Source organism: Chlorocebus sabaeus, chromosome 14 (genome assembly GCF_047675955.1).
Source record: "Chlorocebus sabaeus isolate Y175 chromosome 14, mChlSab1.0.hap1, whole genome shotgun sequence".
In the NCBI taxonomy this organism is placed as follows: Eukaryota; Metazoa; Chordata; class Mammalia; order Primates; family Cercopithecidae; genus Chlorocebus; species Chlorocebus sabaeus.
Window position 1 is genome coordinate 8,395,509 of NC_132917.1, and position 17,390 is coordinate 8,412,898.

At 46.0% G+C, this 17,390-nt stretch overlaps 1 long non-coding RNA gene across 10 annotated transcripts in view; it reads right to left on the reverse strand.

Annotated features, from left to right (window-relative positions):
- The window catches only part of LOC103220861 (uncharacterized), a 246,582-nt gene that overhangs the window by 125,748 nt on the left and 103,444 nt on the right, over window positions 1-17,390 (reverse strand). The window lies entirely within an intron of this gene.

The window sequence follows — 17,390 nt, forward strand, 5'->3', positions numbered from 1 at the left end:
ACTTCCCTCGGGGAGACCTGGGCAGTGTTCACAGAGATGCAGGCAGTGGTAGGAGGCACCCAGACTGTAGAATCAATCAGACTGGGTTCAAGTCCCAGCTCTGTTGTCTGCTAATTGTATGGCCTTGGGCACTGGAGTGCTTTGCTCCTGGAAGTGTGGTCTGGGTCACGGGCATCACCTGGGAGCTTGTGACAAACCTGGATCTCCAGTGGGTGGGAGGCCCTACTCCAGGCCTGCTGGGTGAGACCCTGTACTGAAGCAAGCTCCCCCAAGGAAGTGCAAGGGCACATTAGAGGTGCTGCAGTGATTGGTGCTTATACCACTCCTCCATACACCCCCCACCACGCCCCCCGCCTGGCACCACTTCTTCTTATAGCAAACAGGGCCTCCAGTTGCCTCTGAAGAAATGGCCCTTCCCTTGTGAATTACTCACCAAGTAACCTGGGGTTGGAGCTAAACTAACTGGTACATTGAACCTCCCAGTGACAGCAGTGGGTCTGTGGATGGGCAGAGGGCCCAAGCCAGGCTCACCAGGGTCAATTAGACAAAGTCAGTCCTGTTTGATGGCGAGGAAAGATCACCTGCTCTTTCTCTGAGGATAAGAATGAGAGAACAAGGTGTTCTCACCACGGTGCATCCTCCGTTAGAGGATGTGGGAGTCACCAGTACTGTGTGCCTCCCCGACAGACGACATTGGGGCCATCACTGCTGTGTGCCCTTCTAGACAGCACGCTGGGCTTGTCACCACTGTGTATGGTTTACAGAGCATGAGGGGCTTGTCACTGTTGTGTGCAATACTAGAACTACATGGGACCCGAAAATGGGTCCATGGACCAAGTATGGAGAGCAGTGGAGAGATAGATACCACTTATGGTAACCTTCTTTGAGCCTGGATAGAGGGAGCTGGGTCTAAAAAACTGTTTAATTATGTGACCCAATAAATTCTCTACTGCTGAAGTCAGGCAGGCTGGGTTTTCTATACTTGAGAATTAAACAAAAGTGCACTTCTAAAGCATCTAGTGCCCTGCTTCGGCCCACAGTGGGAGCTTGGGAGCTTGGGATTGAGAATTGCTACTGCAGTGATTGTTATGGTGGTTGAACTTGAACTTGAAGTCTCTGTAAACTTTCAATGACTCTAATTTAAATATAGACAAAGGAGGAAAAGCACAAGACAAATGGTATTGACCTTTGGCTAATCTAGACAAAAACGGAGCTTGGGAGACTATTCTCTTTGGGAGAATAGAACTAGGGGCACAAAAATGGAGGGCTTGAATGTATCTGAGCAGGAGATCAGGGTCAGCAGGCAGACTTTACAAGGTTGGTTGGTTCTCCTAGGAGGAGAAATGCTTCTTCCCTCTCTGGATGCTTCCTTTCAGTAGCCTTTCCTACCGCCCACCTAGGAACAGAGAGTGCCCGTCCAGTTGGTATTTTAGAATGCATGACTGGGCAAGCTTGGTTCAGGTCTGGTCTTCTTTTTCCTCTCTGGAGTGAGCCTGTTGGTGAAAAATAGGAGTTCTGTGCTGCTGCTCTGGCCTGTTATCACCCTGCTCCAGGAAGCCATCCTTGGGCCAGCCCTCCAGTGGCAGACACCTGCTCTGGGTTACTGCTGCAAAGACTGGATGGCTAAGTCACTTAAACTGAGGTCAGCACAGCCAAGCACTTAGCCACTGCATGCAAAGTCATATCTGCCAATGTGATGTCTGTCAGGAATAAAGACACCTCCATCTTTACTCAATGTTTCATCTCTTAACCTACTCAAAAGCCATGCAGGGAGGTGGCGGGCTCTTTGGGAGACACTATGAAAGCTGCTACAGTCAGGATAAATTGGAGGGAGTGGAGATGGAAATCGGGGAGCAGCTTTGAAGCCCCTGCGAAGCGTGAAGGCTATGCTGGTGAGACAGCAGGTAGAGGGAAGGATAGAATGGGGCAGACGTCAGAGAAGGAGAAAGGAAAGCCTCACGGAACTCGCGGGATGGGGGGTGTGACAGTGGCAAGGGGTGAGGGGCTCTGGGGCTGACAGGGCATCTCAATGGGAAAATCCAGTGGGAAACAGAATTGTGGGCTGCCAGTCAGGAAGGAGGGAGAAGAGTAGAAATAAAACTGACACATAGTGTGGATGGGATCCAGGGGAGAAATGCAGAGCATGCAAAGGAGTCAGCTGAGGACGGAGCCACGGGACCTCCGCACTCAGGAGGCTGGAGGAGGAGGAGGACAGCGCCCAGAAGAGTGAGTTTCCCGGGAGAGAGATCAGGGAGCGAGGAGAGGCAGGAAACCACAGGGAGGCAAGGCCGGCTGCAGGAAAGGAGCCCGGAAACCTCACACGCTCATAAGCAAACTGGAGAGTCCAGGAGGCCGGAGAGAAGACCCAGGTGAGCTCCGAGGGCAATCAGGTCCCAGACCCGAAGGACCAGACATCTCTTAGGAAGCCCCTGTCCCAGCAGAAAAGGAGAGAGAGAGCCTGTGCCAGGGGCTAGGGAGAAACCCACACAGGCAGCCACACTGCCAGTTTGGATGCCAAGCAAAGACAGCCAAGGGCATGCAGGCCAAGTCATATTACAGCCACCCTGTGGGACCAGCAGCAGGAACTCTGTCTCTGAGGCAAGCAGAGCCCCCCTCCACCGCCCGCTCCCCAATTCCTGCTCCATTGTGGGTGCAGCTTCTGATGACTTCAGCAGACATGAATCCCAGAGAGATGACTATTTTCTCAAAGTCGTGCCTTTTTTAAGCACTAAGTGGGGAAAAACGTTAAAAAAAAGAAGAAGAAGAAGAAGAAAGAAAGCTGCACAAAAAGAACCACAGAGACTCCCAAAAAAAATCTGATAAGCTGCATTCAAATCACCTACTTAGAAGAGAAATTAATGTTAACTGCTGGGATCAAAGAATGAACTAAAGACACGGCTCTGAATTTTTAACCCCAATTTTTCATTCTGGTCACACGTTTTGACTTCTCTGTGGACTTCCGACATTGACTCCACCACTGGAAGCAGCGAGGACCAGTGCCCGGACCCTGCGGCCTGCAGGGGGTTCCACCACCTGCCCGCCTCAGCCTGGCTGCACCCGGCCTGGTATAAATGGACCCTCCTACTCAGACACAGGCCGGGCACCCTCCCTTAGCCCCGCAGCCCCCACTTACCATTTAACAGGTATCTGACATGTGACACTTGAAGAGAAAAATTCCCCACGGGATCTTCGAGGGCCAGAATCTTACTAAACAGGCCTAGTGCCGTGGCTCAAGCCTTTAATCCCAACACTTTGGGAGGCCAAGGCAGGAGGATTGCCTAAGCTCAGGAGTTTGAGATCAACATGGGCAACATAGGGAGACCCCTGTGTGTATGTGAAAAAAAAAAAAAAGAGGAAGAACCCTACTAAACCATCTCTCCTGGGGATGGGTTGTTTTTTTAAAGGGGAGGTCAATTACTAGGGTGGTGCAAAAGTGATTGTCGTTTTTGCCATAGAAAATAATGGCAAATGACTAATCTAACATCACAAAAGAAATACTATACTCAAAGTATTTTACAATTAAAAATAAATGATACTTTCCATTTTGTAATATCTGATTGTCGCCACTGGTAAGAATGGAGGGTGGGAGAAAATTTGTGGCATTCTTAAATAAAGCTTTGGCAGCACTGAGGATATTTTCAAAGACTCTGCAAGGCCAATTGAAAGCAACTATTTTCCCAACAGCATTTCAGGAGAAAGTAAGTGTTCTACCAAAGTAATTTTTCTAGTACACTTGGGCTGAACACTTAGACATTCTCATTTGTTTAGAACCAATCTTATTGTTCAGCACTATAGACCTTATGGAAAGAAGACTTGACTTCAGTGAACTGAAAAGAAAAAGCCCCAGTGTATCCAGGCCAGCTGCCTGACTTCAGCTCATGCACTGTTACTACGTGCTCAATACTCATTAAACCTTTCGCTAGCCCTAATTACTCAGATAAAAGCAAATATGTGCATAAAGTCCATATTAAAATATTATCACATCCTTCCACACTATCATTGTTTTCAGATTTTCTCCATTACATTGAAGACATTCTCAGCCAGTGGCTCACACCGGTAATCCCAGCACTTTGGGAGGCCGAGGCGGGTGGATCACCTGAGGTCAGGAGTTCAAGACCAGCCTAATTAACATGGTGAAACCCCGTCTCTACTAAAAATAAAAAAATTAGCTGGGCGTGGTGGCACGTGCCTGTAGTCCTAGCTACTTGGGAGGCTGAGGCAGGAGAATCGCTTGAACCTGTGGGGGCGGAGGTTGCAGTGAGCCGAGATCAGGCCATTGCACTCCAGCGTGGGTGATAAGAGCAAGACTGTCTCAAAAAAAAAAAAGGTTGAAGACATTTTCAGTCATCCCTCAAAGCCTAAGCAAACCCATGGGAGGAGCCATCAGCACTGGTCATCTTCTGTCTGGATCTCAGCTAAGGTTATGATCATTACTGACTTTCCTCACCAGAGTAACAGATAGCAAAGACTTTGACTACAGGCTTTCCATGGTACTTGGCACTCGGTTGAGAACATGCCTGATATATTCTGGTGGACCAGAAATGACACAGTCATGGGTTCATTGACAGTGCATTAAGCATGTCCCTATATACATGTGGGCAAAATCAAATAATTCTGTATGAAGGGGGAAACAGTCTCTCTTCACATATGCACAAGGGCACACACACCCAGGTGCTCTCTCTGTACTACTATGTCGTCCTTTGTTTCTGTTAACTAGCAACTACCCCTTACTCACTCCAAGAAAAGAACCACTTCAGCAAAATAGAAGTATTCTTTCCTTCTGCCACTGCCACCTAAAGCCCAGCATCTCATCCCACCCTAGCAGGGAAACACACTGGCCTCCTTCAACACAGTGATTGCCATTTGTAAGAAAGGGGTGCAGAGGAGTTTCACATTGCTGTTTTGATGAGTGCTGCTTCCTTGTAATTCCCGATGGTCACCCTTCAGATCGGTTATCACCTCACACACAGTTAAGAAGTATCTTCCGAGAAAGAGTGAGTGGCCCTATCAAGGTGAGTCCTGTAACACATAGGTTTACGCTTCAGTCTGAAACAGTGGGCCGAGGCCAAACATCTTATAAGGATAACTTTGGGATCTACCAGGCAGAGCCCATGAAGGTTTTAAGACACCCTCCTCCCTCTAAGCTTCATACAGGTCCTCAGGTTGAGGTCCACATTTCCCATCTGTGTGTTTTTTTGCGGGGAGGGTTCACCCACCTAAGCATTTACGCCACATGCCATGCTAGGACCAAAAGCACAAAGCTGGGCAGGACCCAGGATGTGCCCCCAAGTGGCTCGCACCAGGAACGCTTGGAAAGGCTTTGCTGGCTGACCAACTGCAGAGGCTAATTGCAGACCCCAGAGGCAGTGACCCATCTGACCTGGGCTGACTTCCCAATTGGGTCACCATTAATGAGGTGTGGGGAAGCATAAATAAGCTTTCCAAAATCATGCACGTGGCCTCAAATACACAGCACTGTATAGGTTTTTTGTTTTTTTTTTTTAATTTTAAGTTCCAGGATACATGTGTAGAACGTGCAGATTTGTTACACAGGTAAACGTGTGCCATGGTGGTTTGCTGCACCTATCAACCCATCACCTAGGTATTAAGTCCCGCATGCATTAGCTACTTATCCTAATGCTCTGCCTCGCCTCACTCCCCTGACAGGCCCCAGTGTGTGCTCTTCCCCTCATGTATGTCTTTAAAATGTTCTTTGAATTATGAATTGTTTCAAGCATATAGAAACAATTTTTATAGAAAAGTATAAAATAATATATTTTTATATAAAAGTATAAAATATAAAATAATATATTTTTATACTTTTACAGAAAAGTATAAAATGATATAACAAACACCATATCAACATCTGTGAGATTTAATCATTCTTAACCTTTTGACACACTTGCTTCAGACCTTTCATTTTTGAGAAGAAAAAGATCTACAAAGAATACAGGTAGAGCTGAAGAAGCCCTGTTTATAAATTATGTAAATGTGGTTTTGCCTGTTTTATAAACATTGTATAAGTGGGGTGTTCTACTTGCTTTCAGTGTTTTGTTTGAAAGATCCATCCATATGAATACAGTACACGGGCAGTCCACTTTAACTGCTGTATAGTATTCTACTGCTTCATGAACAATTCATTTATCCGTGTCCTGAGGTGGATATTTAGGATGTTTCCAATGTTTTTGATATTACAGTGCCACATCGACCTTTTTACACAGAACTTCTACACACACATGAGAAATTCTCTGGGGCGCATCCCTAGAAGTACAATTGCTGAGTGGAAAGTGTGCGGCTCTCCCCATTTGCCAAATATTGCCAAATTTCTCTCCAAAGAGTCTGTACCAATTTACGTTTCCACACAGCGACTCGCGATGGTTTGTGTTGCTTCACGTCTTCCCTGTTACTGGGGATGAAAGGATTTGAATTCCTGCCAGCCTGATGGGGGAGACGGAATCTCACTGTTGCTCTGATTTGCATTTCCCTGGGCTGAACTTGTTCTCATATATTTACTGGCCTATCAAGTTTCCCCCTCTATTCTTTGCCCGGTTTTCTCTTTGTTGTGTGCCTTTCCTAATTTTGAAAGGGTTATTTATATATTCTTTTTTTAACTTTTTTTGTAACAGCTTTATTGAGATATAATTCACGTGCCATACAACTCACCCACTTAAAGTGTACATTCCAGTGACTTTGACAATATTCACAGAGCTGTGTGTCCATCACCACAACCAATTTTAGGATTTTTTCATTAGCCCAAAAAGAAACACTTTAGCTGCAGCCCCAGGGCCCCTCGCTCCTCCATGACCCTGGCCACCATGCATCTGTTTTCTGTCCCTCTAAATTTGCCTGTTCTGGACGTTGCATAGAAATGGAGTCACACGATGTATGATCACCTGTGTCTGGTTTCTTTCACCTAGCATGCATGTTTTCGAGGTTCGTCCATGGTGTAGCATGCGTCAGTACTTCATTTATCTTTTCATTGTGGTAAAATATACATAATATAAAATGTATCATTTCAACCATTTTTAAGGATACAGCTCAGTGGCATTAAGTACACTGGTGTGGTTGACCAACCACTCTCCACCTCCAGAACTCTTTCATCTTCTCAAACTGAAACTCTGCCCCCATTCAACACTCACTCGCTGTTTCTCTCTCCCTCATCCCCTGGAACCCACCATTCTACTTTCTGTGTCTATACTTAGAGATACTACTCTAAGTATCTCATATAAGTGAAATCATACAATATTTCCTTCATGTACACTGTCTTAGTGTAATTGTGCATAATTGTACTTTAGCATGATGTCTTCAGGGTTCATCTGTGCTGTAGCATGTGTAGGAATGTGCTGTCGCTTATTTATTTATTTTATTTATTTATTTATTTATTTTGAGACAGAGTCTTGCACTGTCACCCAGGCTGGAGTGCAGTGGTACGATCTTAGCTCACTGCAACCTCCGTCTCCTGGGTTCATGCCATTCTCCTGCCTCAGCTTCCCAAGTAGCTGGGACTGTAGGTGCCCACCACCACGCCTGGTTAATTTTCCTTTTTTTTCTTTTTTTTCTTTTTTTTTTTTTTTTTTTTTTAGTAGAGACAGGGTTTCACCATGTTAGCCAGGATGGTCTCGATCTCCTGACCTCATGATCCACCCATCTCGGCCTCCCAAAGTGCTGGGATTACAGGCATGAGCCACGGCGCCCAGCCAGAATGTGCTGTCTTCTTAAGGCTGGAGAGTATTCCGTTGTGCGGATACTGTGCATTTTCTTTGCCCGTTCATCCATTGGTGCACGCTAGGGCTGTTTCCACCTTTTGGCTCTTAGGAATAGTGCTGCTGCGAGCACTGGTGGGCACATATTGATTTGAGTCCCTCCCTTCAATGCTGTGGGGTATATACACAGAAACAGAGTTGCTGGTTCATATGGTAACTCTATACTTAACTTTTTGAGGAGCTGCTATACTGTTTTCCCACATACATATTCTTAGCACTTGTTTTTATTGGTTATATCTGTTGTAAATACTTTCCCCCAATATATGGTCATCTTTATCTTTCTTGGCATAGGAATTGTAGTTTTCATATCAAATGTATGAATGTTTCCTTTACAGCCTTTGCTTGTTGTGTTTTGTTTAAGATGCTTTTCTACCCAACGTTGGAAGGTATTCTATCTTTCCACTTTTGTGAATAAATCTTTAATCTGTCTGAATTGACATATTTATTTGTTGTGAGGTAAGGAGCTAATCTAACTTTTTTTCCCATTTGGATAACCAAATGTCCCAAACAGCAAATGTTTCCCACTGATGCATAACCCTGCCTCTGTCCCAGACCAGCAGACTTTTCAGCCAGTCTGGCCAATTGATCTGCTTTCTGTTCCTGCCTCGATGCTGCCCTGTCTTAATGACAATGGCTTTCTAATAAGTCAGTGCTTGGAGAGCAAATCCCACAGCATATTTTTTTCCATTAAAATTTTCTCCATTTGGTCCTTTACTCTTGCATATAAGTTTTAGGATTATCTATGCAAACTCCGTGAACTGCATTGACTTTAGAGTTGAATGTTAAAGTGTGCATGGAAATATTCATGATATTGTACCTTCCCTTCCATGATCCCAAGATCCCAACTCCACCGACTTCATTTTGTAAACAAGGACATGTTGGCATTCCTACAACCATGCAGGGACAGTGAAAGAGACCAGGCAGCGGCCTTGGCATATTACTCCTTCCACCAACTTCAAATAGGAACTTCCCCACCCAAATGCCAGAGCTTTACCCTCTATTCTCTTTCCACCTGTGCCCAGGCATTAAGTCATTCATTCATTCAGTTAGCATTGTTGAGTGTCAACAGGCCTTTGGGCTATGGTTGTGGTCACACTTCCTACTTCCAGGAACCTGCAGTAGGACACAGCTCTGAGGACTGAGCTGAGCCCCACAGTCATCTCCTGAGAGTTAAAACTGGCTCTGAGCCCCTGTGTATGGTCAGTGAAGATGGGAGACACAGCGGCTGGGAAGAAAGAGACAGTGGTACAGGGTGTGGAAGGGGCATTGGGGGTCAGCGGCTGTGCGTGACTCACACCAAGCAACTCACAGGAAACCAAGCAGAGAAACCAGAATGCCAATGTATAATTTTTAACTGAAACAAAAGATGACCACCAAGTTGACCAGCACTTACTTCCTGTGATCAAACATTTGCTCCGTGTAGACAAATTACACTGGGAAGCCAACTGATAATCAGAAGTCTGTTCGACAACCTTGGAGGTAAAAGAGTGAGAATCGTTTCCAATTTGAAGGCATCCTGACATCAGGTGAACTCATTTCTATGGAAAAGCATTGCTGGCAGCTACAGTGGACCTGCCTCTAGGCTGGGAGCCCTCCCCGCACAGGGAGGACGCTGTGTCTGTGTCTTCCTCCCTGCTTCTTCCGAAACGTTCAGTCCATTCTCCAGAAACACAAACCCTGTCTTTGCACGTGATCATGCTCTGAACGTGGCTGTAGTCAAAGCATGTTCAGAAGACAGCCAGGGTCTTTTGTGCCTCTGATATGACTTATAATTTAACTCTTTAAACAAGTCATTTCTAATTTCTTGGGGACAGGAAGAAGGTGCATTTGGCTGGCAAGGGAACTGAGGCTCAAGAGGTCACAGGACTCAGTTATCTCAAGCTACCCAGATGACGGCTGCCAAACTGGATTACAACCCAGGTTTTCATCCAACTAAAAAGGAGAAAATGCCTGAAAATGCCAATCAAAGTACGAAAGGTTAAGTGGCTAAATTTGAAACCTAACCACATCAACCTCTGTGGCTAAGAAGCTGGAAAGTGGAGACCCTGACTTCTACTCCTTTATAGCTCCCCACAGTACCTGGTCCAAAATGTGCTCAGGCAGGCTTTTCACACATGTTGACAGCTAAGTTCCCCCCTTCCCCAGATGGTCCCAAACATCCATAGAGGCCTAAGGCTAAACTACATTTTTTTTCCCCTTTTCCCATCAAGTCACATTTCAACCCACACCAGTACTCCTTCAGGGAACAGCTGGGGGTCCCTGAGTCTCTTCCTGGAGGGTCTGCACCATCCTCTCCCTGTCCCCCAAGTCTCTGAGTCTCTGGACCTTTCTGTCCCCCTGCCCTCCCCACTCAGACTCCACTTCATCTTAGAGATGCTCCCCATCGGGTTTGGGTTGGTGACGCTTATCCTGAGAGGCACAGGTGGGTCCTACCTCCATCCTGGACCAGAGCACCCTTCCTTCACGGTGACCATCCCCTCACTGCTAGCAAAGCTTCTGTGGCTCCCTGGCCCACTGAAGATACCCACCCTGCCAGGACTTTGGAACAGAATGAAAACTCCATCTGGCCTCACATTTCATAGGTACTTCTTGAGTGCCTGGAGTTTAAACTCTCAGCTCCTCAGTTTCTCCATCTGTAAAGTAAAGGAGGTCAGGTTGGATGATCTCTGAGCTCCCTTCCATCTCTGTTCATTGGTGATTCTCAGTGCATGAGCATTTTTAAGGATCATTGCAAGGGAGTATAAAATAAATGATCAATTTAGTGAAAACACATACAAAGGACTATATTCCAATGAGATGCAAATTTCTTTAAGATGACTATAGCCGTAGTGTAAAGTGAGTCTGGGTGATAGCATGGAAGTCATCCCTACAGCACCTGCAAAGGGAAAAATACCTGAGTAGTAAAGGAAAAGGAAGTGATGCTATTTTATCATGTCGACTTCCCAGTATATTGTTTTAAGCTATTTGATGTTTTGGCTTTTATGGTAGGAAAACAATATCTACCTGTAGAATGTTCTAATGAGTTGTCCATTTTCACGTGCACATTACAAACAAGAACATTTATCATATAAGGTAATGGAAGCCTGTTTATGTAAGCTTGTTATGTTCAAGGCAACAAATTCAGAGTGTGTAGGCTGTACTGACAATGCAGTTTTTAAATCTGTTTCCATTAAAAGTTCTTTCTTTTCTGACATCTTCTGGTTCCCTTTTCCTTTATCACAAGGTTCCTGAGCTGGGCTCCACAGACATTAAGAGACTTCTGGATGCACCTCAGAGGGCCCTCAGCTCCCTAAAGTTGTGGGGCATATGCACTCTTCCGTAGTGGCTTTCATCTGATTTTCAAAGGGACCCTTGCCCCACAAAGTGGCCACTGATTACGCTTCTCATTCATAGGTAGGGGAGAAAAATTTCCCAGCAAGACCCGTATATGGACAAGCCACCTAGCAGAAAGAATCTCAATTCTGGATCAGAGAGACCTGGGTTCACATCAATTTGCCAGCTGGACTCTACTTTTGGACAAGTTAATTAAATACTGTGATTCTGAGCGGCCGCCTTTCCGTAAAATGTGGGTGATAGCATTTGCCTAGTTTATGAGTTACTGTGAGGATGAAATTATTTGCTCTCTGTAAACCCCAGTACAGCATTTGTGCTCAATGGCTGGTAGACCCCTCAACACTAAGGAAAACCAGAGCTGCCTCCCCAGAGGAGCTCCCGGCTCACCAGCACATCCTGTAGAGCTGTAAGACTAAAATGCAAGCAAGTCAGTCAACTAAACCTCACTGAAATCAATGTTTCTTTGCCTTCACAAGTTCAATTTTTCCTCAAGGTGGTTTGTACGTAGTCCCCATGAGAGTTCACTGAGAATCTCCATACACCAGATGTCTAATCTCCAGGTTCCAACACCTCCCTCATGCAGCCGCTACAAGAGCAAAAATGACTTCCACACCCACCCAAAATCTTTGCTGCAATGCTGTTTTGTCCTTCCACCTTGGCCAATAAAGCCACTTCCTTGTGCTTGAGGCACCTCAATATTCCACTTCTACTTCTTTCTTGACTTTCATTTCTTATACCTTGTCTTGAGCCACATCCTCTGTGCTAGAAACAGCTCCCACTTCCTGCTGGCCCAGCACCTCTGAGCACTTCCTCTCCATGGCTATACTTTATCAGGAGTTTCTACACCCATATCGCTAGGGGCTGTTTCTAAACCCTTCTCCGGTTGGGAAAGTGGAAAGTTGGTAAGTTCCCTGTAAAATATGCTGTGTGCTAGAGACCAGCAGGCCTGTCCAGTTCCCTATGTCCAACACGGGGCAGCTCAGACCCTCTCATTCCCACCTCTAAGCAAAAGCAAAAGAAGAGTCTTCATGTGAGTTTCTGAAACTTGGCACTTAATGCTATTGTTCCCATTGTGCTGAGATAAGGAATATGGGTCAGTGTTTGAACTCCAGCTTCCCCACTAACCAGCCTGCGATCTTGAGCCCTTAACCTCTATGAGCCTCAATCTATTAAGCAGATAAGATGCAGTCTATATTCAGATGACAATCACAAGGTTGGTATTAGATTCTATGGTCAGGCAAGACAAGACCTGCAGGAGGGAGGAAAAGGGGGATTCTTCCTGGCTGAGGTAAAGAGGAAGGGAACATCAGAGCTAAGCCCTTCCAATTCCCAGAAGCTCTATAAAGTTAGATTTATGTAATAAGTTTATTATTATATAAGCATAATAGTAACCACTTATGGAATGCCTACTTGTAGACAAGTACTAAACATGCCTTGTTCCTCACTCTGGCAACATGGACCTTCCTATTCCCATTTAGCAGATGTGGAGTATGAGGCTGAGAGGTACATGACTTCCCTCCAAAGCCTGTTGGAACCAAGTCTGTCTGGAGTCCCTACCACTGCCACACCCCTTTCTGGTGTTCTTTGTAGCTCTAGAAGAAGAGAGGGACTCTAAGGTCAAAGGTGTTACAGGTATTGTAATGAGATGTTGAACCAGGAGGCCTCTGGCATTCCCTCTCTCTCTCATAAGATGTTCCTTCTTTGGGGACACGGGCAGAACTAAAGCCTTGGAAAGAGCCTAAGCAGACAAGCAGCCAGGGAAAAGGGCACCCAAGTCCTGGCTGGCACCAGCCTGGCTATGGAATCCTCCCCACAGGAAAAAGATACCCATGTCAAGAAACTCAAGCTTAAGTCAGCAACAGCACCATGATGGCCTTGGTCACTTCCTCGGGGCATCTGGACATATCCCAGGGCCTTACAGAATTCTCAAATTTAGTTCAATGGCAGTGTCTCATTTTCTAGGCTTACAAATCTGTAGATTATCCACAAAAGCAACCAAAGTGCAATTATTTTTATTTCAGAGTCCTATGCTTCAGATTGGAAGCTCTTCCCAAACTCCAGGGTCAATGGATTAAAGGAATGGATCTGGCTCTTGGCAGTGCCTGGGGTGGCCAACAGGCAAGCTCCCTAACTCCTCACCTCTTCCCTAACCCCTCACCTGTGTTACAGGTGAGACAGCCGAGGTCGGTTCTCGTAGGGAAGGGGAGATGCATCAAACTGATGACAGCTACAGAGTGCTGAGACACGGAGTGGACACGGACACCCAAGATGGCCGTAGGAGGTGCTGATGAGGCAATGCCCTGAGTGACTGCTATTAGGAATAGCACAGAACGGGTTCCTGCATCAGCTCCTTCGAGAGGGTGCCATGATGGAACAGACGTAATTTTCACCCTCAGCTGGGGTGGATACCCTGCTGTACAGTTATTAGCTCTGTGATCTTGAAGAGGTCATTTCAATTCTTGGCCCTTTGTTTCCTCATCTGTAAAATAGGGTTGACAACATCCACCTTATGAAGGTTTCATAAGAATTAAAGGAGAGGGCTGGGTACAGTGGCTCACACCCGTAATCCCAGCACTTTAGGAGGCCAAGGAGGGCACATTACTTGAGGTGAGGAGTTCTAGACCAGCCTGGCCAACATGGCAAAACTCAGTCTTTACTGAAAATATAGAAAATAGCTGGTCGTGGTGGTGCATGCCTGTAATCCCAGCTACTTGGGAGCCTGAGGTAAGAGAATCGCTTGAACCTGGGAGGCAGAGGTTGCAGTGAGCCAAGATTGTGCCACTGCACTCCAGCCTGGGTGACAGAGCAAGACTCTGTCACAAAAAAAAAGAATCAAAGAAGAGGATGTGGGAAAAACCGTTGACCCATAGTAGGTCTTCAACAGAAGGGAGCACACTTTGGTGAGAGCCTGAAAGGTTAGCAGCCTATAGCTAGGCTTGTAAACAGAAACCCCAAGAATGGGATTCCCCATGGCAGCCAGGAATCCCTACAGCCTGCAAGGTGTGTATATGGCCCAATGGGCCCACCATGGAAAAGAGCACCACCCCTTGCCCTAATTAGCCTCAGACTCTGAGGGCCTTTAAAGAATTGTGAGAGATCTCTGATGCACAAATTAGACGTATTTGCCAAAGGAAGTTACAATGTTTAGCTTCCTTCTATTTCCAGAATCAAGTGCTCCAAATAACCACTTCCAAAAGTGCAAGCCTAATGGCTGCATTAGGTGCTAACAAATCGTTAAAAGGTGGATGATTTTTTCTCATGGTTTCTCACCCCACTCCCTCCCAGCAGGCTTCCTCAAATGATTGATGGTCTCCATGGCAACCATGGAAGTCCTAATCACCTGAATTCCCTACCCCCACCACTCAGCCAGCTTGCAGGACAGTCAGGACTGCACTGAGCCCTCTGGGATCCCTGAACAAAGGTTATTTTGAAACAGCTTACGCGGCCAGGAGGTGAGTACTTTGTTCCTGAAACCAGGTGCTGAGATGACAAATACTTCCCCTTAACGGTTGGGGCTTCATCAGACAGGGGACCGTAGGCCTGATGTACATTAGAATAATCAGATGAATTGAAACAAGGAAGAGCGTCAACCAGGCTACAGGCCTGTGAGCAATTTCTGTAGAAATGTGAGCCAAAGAAGTGATGTTAGGCTGCACAAGTAGCCATTGTTTGTAACATTTCTGCAATAGCACCACCTGAGAAAGCAGCCACTTCTTGTCAGGGCTCTTAAAAAAAAAAAAAAAAAAAACTTCCCTAAAATCAGCGCAGCACAAGTCAGTATAACGGCTGTCACCTGCTAGCTGTTGGGACCGCGCTAAAACCTTTTTCCATATTCAAAAAGGTTGTTTCAAGTACATTTAAGCAGGAAAAATCAATGAGGGAAAATCGCAAACTGGATCTAGCTACAAGGAGCTCGGAGAGGAGACAATCAGGCTTTCCCAGCCTACAGAGCTCCCTGCCAGACAAATGACAATGTCAGGGACTGAAATTAAAAGAGAAGGGACACAACGCCCTTTCCACTTAACTCCAAGGGCAAGCTCTTTTGGTTTGCAGCTACATTTGCCAAGCCCTCACCTGGGATTCTCCCCAGAGATATAGGAGACATTTCCAGACTCTCAAAAGAGCCCACAAAATGGCTTTAGAAATGGGACTAACCTTTTGCAAGGTGAGAAGTCTGCCTTCATTATATATCTTAGGAAAAAGGAGAACGATGAGAAGCAAGGCTCGAAATCTACCACAAGAAAACACCAACAACAAATGGAATTAATAACTTTGAACACCAAAGAATGTACCTGCTCTTTCATTCAACCAGCACTTATTAAACCATTACCTACTAGACACTGTGGGAGTTACTGGGATGTTAGAGTGCGTAATTCTGGATCTGTGCCCTGGAGGAGCTTGTATGGGAAAGACAGACACTAAACAAACAGTTGCGACACCTTGGACTAACCCTGTGCCAACAGCAGGAAAGAGGTGATATGGGAGCTAATTCATCCACTTGGAGGCTCAAGAACAGGGAGATTTTGCCAGATGCAGCAGGGCGGTGATAGGATTAGACAGGATGATAATGGAAGTCCAGAAATACGAGTTACAGCCACACCTTAAGGCACACCTCTCACTTCCTTAGTGCCCTGTGAGAATGCCTGGCCCCTATAGCTGCAGAACAGGACAAAGGTTAACGAGATGTGGGAAACCACTCTGAGAATTTTCATGCTAAAGTCATTACATTTGAGAGTGATTTCATATTCGCTGGACTTTGGTCTCAGTCAATAGTCAATATGATTTCATCTGGCACCATTTATGTTACCAACTTAAATTGGCTGCTATTTCCCCAAAGAAGTAACTATTTCCCTAAAAATCTTCACATATATGTCTGCCTTTTCATCAATTAAGGAGTATTTACTGAACACCTCCATGTGCCATATCCTATTTGACATCTATAAATGAATCTTAAAAAGTGCAACTTAGCAAGAGTGTATCGGTGACATCCATCTTCTGGTTTTCCTTTTCATTTCGATTGGTTTGCTATTCAATATGTACATGCAATTTTTTTCTTCAAGAAAGGATTCAGCCTATCACGCTTGTCTTTGTTTTTGGTTTTTGTGTAAAGAGCCTAACATGCAGTGGACACCAGGACAATGGCACTTGGCAACAGAGGTCAATGCTACCTATGGAGACTGGGGTTTCACCATCCCCAGGAAATGGACCTACAGATTAACATGGAAAGTTTGCCATTTACAGGGCTTCTGATGGTTACAGATTTGAGAGAACTGGCTGGCGAGTGGCACGAACAAGAAGTCAGCAATCCATCCGGGGCGGTCCGGGCTCAGCCACACAACGGAACCTGCGCTGTCCTCTGCACCCACGTCTGACATTAGTCCTCCCGTGAAGCTTCATGGGGGTGAGGACCAATGCTGCAGGGAGCTCCTCCAACACACAGGCTTGGGCCCTCCCCCTCCTCGTCTGGGTTATATCTGGGCTCTCTTTTTCTTTAAGGGGACAAAAGAGAAAGAATGCCAAGATTACTGGTGCATTAAATGATTGAGAAATGTTTGCCATTTAAAGCCGTTTCACTTCCTGCCTGATACCACAAAGAAGCTTTTTAATGAAGTTAGCCTTTGCCTTTCTTGATGCCACTATGCGCCTGGCTTGTTTTGCCCACTTTCTGTTTTCAAAGCTAGGTATGATCAGGAAACACGTGGTTTCTATTGCTTCAAGCAAGTAAATTTCAAGTCAGTCAATTTAGGGGAAAAAGTCAGGGGGCTTCCAGAGGACAGGGTAGAGGGGTGGAACATACGAGGATGGCCGAGGGGGCACAGACAGCAGGCAGTGGGGTCCAGGTCTTCACCCTGCTCCGAAGGGACCTGGCTGCCCTACGTCAGCCCAGGCTTCCATGGGAAGTCGAGCCTTCAGGCTTGGGGGATGCCGTGGGCTCCCAGAGTGGGCGCGCCCTCGTTCCGCATGTGCCCTTGCTGACTAAACCCTAAGCTCCAGGGTTGGCACATGACTTTCCACAGCTACAGCTAAAAAGACAAACACCACGAATTGCTTTGTGACCCCTTGTCCAGACTGCTCCCAAAACAGAGAAAATCTGTACCACAAGAGTCCTACCACTGGTGGGCCAATTTCAGGACCCGCACGGACGGCCCTGGCCAAACCATCCTGCTTCTACTACAGTACAAGTTGTTCATATGACTGACAGAATCTCTGGTTTAAAGTAACTGTGGCTACTGCTTCCTCGGGGCTTATGGGCCTGTCGGGTACTTAGCACTTTGTGTATGCCTATTCAATTAA